Source organism: Homalodisca vitripennis, chromosome 8, assembly GCF_021130785.1.
Source record: "Homalodisca vitripennis isolate AUS2020 chromosome 8, UT_GWSS_2.1, whole genome shotgun sequence".
Lineage (NCBI taxonomy): Eukaryota > Metazoa > Arthropoda > Insecta > Hemiptera > Cicadellidae > Homalodisca > Homalodisca vitripennis.
Genome location: NC_060214.1, coordinates 13383102 through 13390842, shown reverse-complemented (window position 1 = coordinate 13390842; position 7741 = coordinate 13383102). Strand labels below are relative to the sequence as shown.

General features: G+C 32.6%; 1 protein-coding gene across 1 annotated transcript in view; it reads left to right on the top strand.

Annotated features, from left to right (window-relative positions):
• Nucleotides 1–6957: 6957 nt before the first annotated feature.
• The window catches only part of LOC124367319 (syntenin-1-like), a 38904-nt gene continuing 38120 nt past the window's right edge, over nt 6958–7741 (top strand). The window contains exon 1 of the mRNA XM_046824048.1: nt 6958–7107. The gene's annotated coding sequence lies outside the window, so the exon portion shown is untranslated. The remainder of the gene's footprint in view (nt 7108–7741) is intronic.

Here is a 7741-nt window from a genome sequence, read left to right as displayed (position 1 = left end):
GGAGCTTGTGCAAAGCGCTGACAGCTGATTGTCGATGTCGCCGCGCCAGGCCGGTCAGCTGACATGACTGTGGTCTGTGACTTGGAGATGAGGCAAGGGTCGGGTGAATGGTCGACGAGCGCGCGCGCGCGCCTAGTAATATATGCTTCAGTGTCGAACAACAGGGGTCTGAATCTTGAGTGGTCAATCTACATATGCCTCACCAAAGCGAGGATATATGGAGGAAGATCATGGCAGAACGAACCATTTGTAGGCTTACTTTACTCCCTTACTTTGATCGTAGTTAGTTTAATAATATACAAGTCGCATTAAGAGGTAAAATTAAAACGTTTCTAGGCGCTAGAAAACATTTTGAGTTTTCTTAGTTTTTAAACATTACCTCCTCTTTTTTTAATTAATTTTCAAAATCAGCGAAAAACTTTCCTTTCAAATATTTGTCACGCTAATTTGTGAAATTTTTTAAGAGAAGAGGATTATGGTAGTTACATTAATTTTAGAATGCAGTAAAATTACTGTTTTTGGACCATATTTCTGGAAGGAAATTTAAAACATAGAGTATTATTTCTTGTTTCCAGCTATCCCGGAATTGGTTGGAAACGGAAAGAAAAGTTTTCATTTCTATCTGTTTGTCTACCTGTCCGTCTGTCCGCACGATGTCTCGAGAACGAACTAACATAGAAGAAGAAGAGAAAAGAAGAAGTGCTTTATTAGAAGTGCAATAAACAAAAACAAAATATAACCCTCACTAGCCTTAATAGGAACTAGCTTTTAGCTCTCTTAAAGTAAATTAGTATTTATTTATCTAAAATAAGGAACAAGTATTAAGCTCTAAATACAATGGTCATCTCGACCGTCTGTCTGGTTGGTACTTCTGTACACTACTTCATACAAAAATATAATTAACAAAAATTATAGTTTTTTAAGTTTGGCGATTCAAATAAGGTTCAAAATATCAGAAAAAAGAAAAGGAAAATGTAGTATTTCGTAAGTCCAATAGTATTAACATATAGACTTGAAATTGTACATGAAACTTCTTTTCTATATAAGCAACAACGAATTTGTTGATAATAGCCTACATATCACTCACTCCATGGAACTGGCTGAGCGTTAGTGAACAGTTTTTCAATTGCTGTCGAAGTTTTTAACAAATTAAATGTCATGGGAAAGTGCAATTTGTGAAAATAACGTGCTAGAAAATAAGCAGTAAAAATCATACTTGGATAAACCGCTATAATTCATGACTGCAGGGCCGTACCTAGCTTTGGCTAGCCCCGGTCTTGTCCCGCCACTGCCAATACGGTCCCTTCAAATAGTTGCGTTGCGGGCCCCCCAAGATTGTCTGTAAAAACCGGTCCGAGCACGGGCCTTTACATGAGGCGTCTACACTGCGCTCTAACAGTATTTTATGCTACGTAGATAAAAAAATAAAGAATAAAGAGGTTATATTATTTTGTTCTTTTATATAGCTCATTTCATATTGACAGACAATCATAAAGAAAAGAAATGTTTATATCGCCCGGCAAACAAAACAACTGTTTCAGCATACTGAGTGATGCGCTCCAACAACGCTCAGCCAAATTCCATTGCTAGAAATGCACTATCATAGAACTCATCCTAATCTATGTTGAAATTAAGTTTCATACATTTCAAGTATACGTATGAAATCTTTCTCTAAATTTGTCTTGCAACATGATACACTCATATTTTATGAATTAAATTGGGTTTCTTATCAGTTTCTAAGCAATAGAAGTCTACACACCAAATCACTATAAACGATATGTTTTCTATGTACTCGTATGTTTGTATAGAGCCAGGATTGTTCTGTAAAAAGAGGCCTGCGCTTCTAACGCAGTTTTTCCAACATGATCACTCCCAACACGTCAAAACACTGGAGCCAAATAAAATAGAGAACTTTCTTTTACCTCTATGAATTGATTTAAAATCTTGACATGACGGATTTCTATAAAAAATAGCCAAAACAATCCCGATCGTTTTCACTGGAAAATATTGAATACTAGCTGTTTCCCGCGGCTTCGCACGCGTCTCTTAAGCTTTGCCCGTATATTTCTTTGCCTTCAAATAGTGTTTGGATATTTTAATATACGTAACTACTGTGTTGTAATTGCAGTTTATAATGTGCAGGCGCTTTGATAACTTTTATATCTTGCAGTACAGCCTGGTGGTTAGTTACATCAATGGGCATTGCGTATAAACCTTCTACATAGAAAAATACAAATTTTCATAGTGATCGGTCCAATAGTTTCTGAGTCTATAAAGGACAAACACACAAACATTCATTTTTATATATTATGATTGCAGAAACAGTTTAAACAAAATTTGTCGTTTCTCTTAAGCTTACTCTATGCTTTAAAACTATAAGTGTAAAGAAATTTATATATAAATATATTTTTTGTCGCATTATATATGTTTACAAAGAACAGCTGATTAAAAATTTGAAAAAGACTCTTTCACTTAATAACATATGTTTGCTGCAATGCATTTCTTACGGGTATTTCTGTAACCAGTGGGACGGAATCCTGAATCGGGAAAGGGATAAAAAGTATCCTATAACCTTCTACAGATCAAGACGAACAAATTAAAAAAAAATTAGGCGAATCCGTCCAGCCGTTTGTGAGTGATGCTGTTACACACGAACAGTTTCATTTTTATATATATAGATTCTTCATTGAAGCGATTGAATTTCACGCACCGATCATGTTTCCCACTGACGTTTTGCCAAATTGGCTGTTCAACGATTGTTTCGTTTGTTTCAAATAATAAAATTAACCATAGCCATGCAAATATTATGTTTAGCTCAATTTCATATTCCGCCTAAGGCACTGTCGAAGATCTGACTGTTAAAGACTTGGATCTATCAGAGTCCATGTCCGCCTAAAGAGTTCTAGCAAGACTGGAACAGCACAGTACTGTAAATTGGCAATATTACTTAGTACTTGCCTAACTTAAGTATTAAATTGGTACCCTCGGCAACACGATGTCGAGTTTTGAGTTCAACTATGCACATGATGAGACAATGAGAACACTTCTTCCTAGATTACACTGTATCTCTGTTAGGTAAACCGGACAGATCTTTTGTGCCCTGGATGTCCCTTATGTCGAAATGATGCAACAAGAAAAACAACTAATTAATTGCTTAATATATGATCAAACACTCCAATAAATTTATTTACATTAAAACATTAAACCAATATTTAACACTTTTATTATTTTGTGAGGCCTTTCGATATCAAAGATATCTTCTTTAGACACATTTTGTGATGTGTCTGAAGAAGATATCTATGATATCGAAAGGCCTCACAAAATAATAAAAGTGTTAAATATTGGTTTAATGTTTTAATGTAAATAAGTTATCAGTACCAATATAAGCTCCATCTACAACACTCCAATAAATGACAAATTTTTATTTTGTGAGGCCTTTCGTGCTCAATGAACACATCGTCAGACCCACATAACTGAAATAAAAGTAAAGTAATAATACAAACAATTTAGACTTAAATAAAAAAACATATGTTTTGAAAAGTACAAAGAGATAAGATTTTAAAGGCCAGGAATTATGTCTATTGTATGTTATGTTAAAATTAATATTTAATTAGATTAAAGGCAGTAAAGGTGAATTTTGTACAGGTCCAGGCTCATTATTTACTAAATAATTTTGGTTCTTCTGCATAAAAATAGTTTCGTAAGCATCGAGGAATTTGTTGTTTTTGATTTCTTTTAATAATTTTACTTGTGAAAAGTCCAGTATGAAGTGCATGTTTCGCCATGGCCGATCTTTCCTCTTGTTGATACTTCAGACATGCTTTATGTTCCTTTACTAACTAATTAATTACTGTCGATGAATAAGTAAATTCCAATACTCCAAGTTTCTAATTTCAATACTCTACTAAATCTTAATTACATGTCTATTCCTGCACATATCTATCTAATTTAATACGCTATTCTCAACTTAATATACTGTACCTTAATCGTGCTAAATTTTTAGACCTTAAATATCATATAGATTTTTTTCGAATTAAATTCGAATTGGTTAATTTCGTCTGAACATCCAATTCCAATTCTAGTTTATAGTTCCTAGTTCATCGTCATGGAGAAAATTGTTTCAAGATGACAGCCTTCATCCCTTTTCGAATTTGAGATTCCACGAGTCAAGAATTGTATTGTTGATAGCAAAAATGTAAAGTTAAGTCAAAATTTAAGTGCATATTATTGACATAATCTTTTCAATATTCTAGAGGGTAATAGAAAAAGGTTCGTATGTTAATATAACTCAGTATTTTTATAGAGATACGGAAATAAAAACAGGCATTATACCTTTTTGTGTTTCGCAATTTTCGAGATTTATTTTCAGCACTAATTTAACGAAAAAAAACTATATAGGTTTTCTGCATGTCGCGGATATTCCGTGTTACGCCTTTCAGTAGAGAATTTAAGTTCGCTAAAATGATTAAAATGTTGTATTCAAAATTGATTCTAATTCACAAGAGAAATAAATTTAACCATAATGTTCTAAAGATCAATATTTATTAAAACTATCATTTTGAAGTCAGTTTAAATAAGGGGCTTAGTTTTTGAATGAAGTATTTATAATTCTGAGAAAGGAATCGATACAAAATACAATACAGAATTTTTTCTAAACTATGGAAATATGAAGATGAAATTTATTTTCTACAATCAGAGATGTATTACGAGAGATGAGGGAGAATAATTATAATCAAAGTGTCGACTGAACTAAGTGGTAATGTTGTTTTAATTTAATTAATACGTGAGATTTTCTTTTGTATATAACTCAATCTTGTACATATACAAATAAATCTATACAAGAGAGTATTGAAGGAGCCGCTAAAAAGTAACGAAAGTCTATCGACCAATCGAGTAAATTAACTTCATTACATGTGCTACTATACCACATGTTAAAATTTAGTATCAAATGACTCGATTCAGTTTGTTTATACATTTTTTTACCCTGAAATTTCACATTGTCATCCTGGTTACTCATAAGACCGACGTAAAATTTTCAATGATGAGTCCAATTCCATGAACCGACATGTACCATCATCGAACTCGACGTTACATATATAGAAATAAACATATATATATATATATATATATATATATATATATATATATATATATATATATATATATATATATATAAAGTTCTCAAGATATGATACGCAAAGATAGACTTACAGAAATTATATTTTCCATCCCTCTTTGTTATGCTTGCCAATAAAAATACTTAAACTGTTGTATGAAAATGCGCAAGGAAATTATAAATAGATATTCATTCTTTTACCAATAACCTATCTGAATACTCAGATAACGTCTCCACACCTCTCGTATATGCTGATGATACTACTTTGTTCCTGCAGTAACAATCCCGACATACCGTTGTCTTGTTTTCTCATCCAACACCCCCTTTAACACGGCTATTCAATGCTGTTATTTAAATAATATCGTGGTAAATCCATAAAAGAGTAACCAGATTACGAAGGTAGGAGAACATCAGCAAAAATTCCTATCGATTCTAATGAAGTAGGTAGATTTTGTGATAACCGAAATAGCAATAATTCATTTTCTCACGAAAACTCCGTTCGAGTGAGAAAGAGATGTTGGCAAAAAAGTTTAGGAAGTGTTATATGCAATCCAAAACATATATTCATACATAACCGAGTTGTGGATTTAAAAAATTTTTTAAGGCTGCCGTATTTTAATGAAGTGGTGTACAATGGACTTAGCTAAAGGTGTTTATAAGATCGATTTTTGTAAGCAGTTTAAATTTGTTTCAGCATGCCTTTCTTCAGTTTTGGTGATAGTCTAGCAAATGTTACAACGTTCCAGAATACCTTTTCTTCATGTTCATAAATAACTGAATGTTGAATTTGTTACATATTGAAATGAAAAGACGTAGACTATCAAGCTGGCAAATGAACTTAGGTCAATTTATAAGGTCAATTTTGTGAAACCTTTTACCTTGTTCAGACTTCTTTTGGGATAGTTATTATTTCTAAAAGCCGCGTTATATAGCATACATTTATGCACTTTGGAACGTGGGTAGTTTTAACCTCTAGGGGCAATGTTCGTTGAAGTTATGCAGAAAGGTTTGGTAAATGTTGCAATATCAGGTCAATTGCAATATGCTGATTCTGTTTACAAATCGAGCTAAAAGTCACAGCCTTTTCTGGTGTCAGAATTGAAATACAACCAAAGTTCATTAGAATAACATAAATATTGATACATATTTAAATTTGATTAATCTCGCCTCAGAAAGCTGTATACCAGCTTTGCAACAAAGACAATAATTTCCTTAGTACCTAGTCAGCCTTCCTGAGTCCAGCCTGCAATATGGCCTAGTTGCAAGGAGCAGAACTTCTGAAACAAAACTTTAGCGAATACTCATCATCAAAAGAAAACTCTTAGAACACTTGCAGGCTTCCTACCTCGTATAAGTCATAGCTTTCAGATCCCTAGCACTGCTAGCTTTCAGATACTGTCATTGCACTGTACAAACAAAAAAATGTTGAGGAGAGTCTTCTAAGGAACTGCGATTTACACCGCTCGAATACAAGAAATGCTGAAATCTAGAGCCCTTCAAAATGTCGTCTAAGGCTATATGAACGGGAACCTGTTAAGTGGAATATAACTGTACATTACAACAACCTCCCAGACTGACCTGCACTTGGAAAGAGGAAAGGAACTAGAGATCGTTATTAGATTGGTACTAATGGATTGTAGACCGATTCTATAAGAATTAATTTAAAATATTTTGGATCCCTAATGTTTGGTTATATAACACTTTTTTTAATTTTATGACATTTTCAGTTGTTAATCAAGACATTTTCACTCCTGTATTTGAACATGGTTATATAGTGCCTGCCTTAAAGAACAAGAAAAAGATCAGAAAAAATGTTATTGTGATTCACTGTCTGCAGTAAGAACTGGAACAGAACGTCAGATGAAAGAAACATTAAAACGTCATTAATTTGCTTACTTGGTGTGGTGTTTGTGATTGAAACAGTTGAGTTTGCTGCGTGCGAATTTTAGCATATTATTTGTACAATTTATTTTTAATTTAATTTAGCCAAGGTAATACAACCTACTTTATCTTTAATCTCTACATTTGTATTTATGTATTTCAAATTATATAAGTTGAAATAAGTTAGGCCAGTTATTAACATCAAGTTTTTCCTTAGTATCTTGTCTCGTGACAAATTGCGGATGACTAATTTTTTATAATTATGTAATTGAAATTTAATTTATATTTATACCAAATTAAGCTATATTGTTATTATTATTTATTATTGGTTGTAGTTGTAAATAACTCATATTATAACATACCTAAGCCTTCAGAGAATCATAATTTCAAATAATTTGTTGTTTATGAAGTGCTACATGAAGAGTTATTGTTTCCATTATTAATTAATTTGCCACTAAATCACATTATATTAAAATCTATAATCCATTACCTTAACCCTCAGGCCACACCGTCTTTAACCCTAGATACTTTGCCGTAATAGAAATTATTCAAGATGATTGCCTTATTATCAGTAACCTGCTAACAATTTTTTATTGTAAAATGTGTAGCCTATTTTCATATAGATGTAATACACATAGGAAATCTGGACAGCGGTTAGGCAGACTTCCCCTAAATAATCAAATTTATTCATTGATAGTTAGCTAATTAATTACTCCATTATATTCGATCAGAGCTTACTGAACT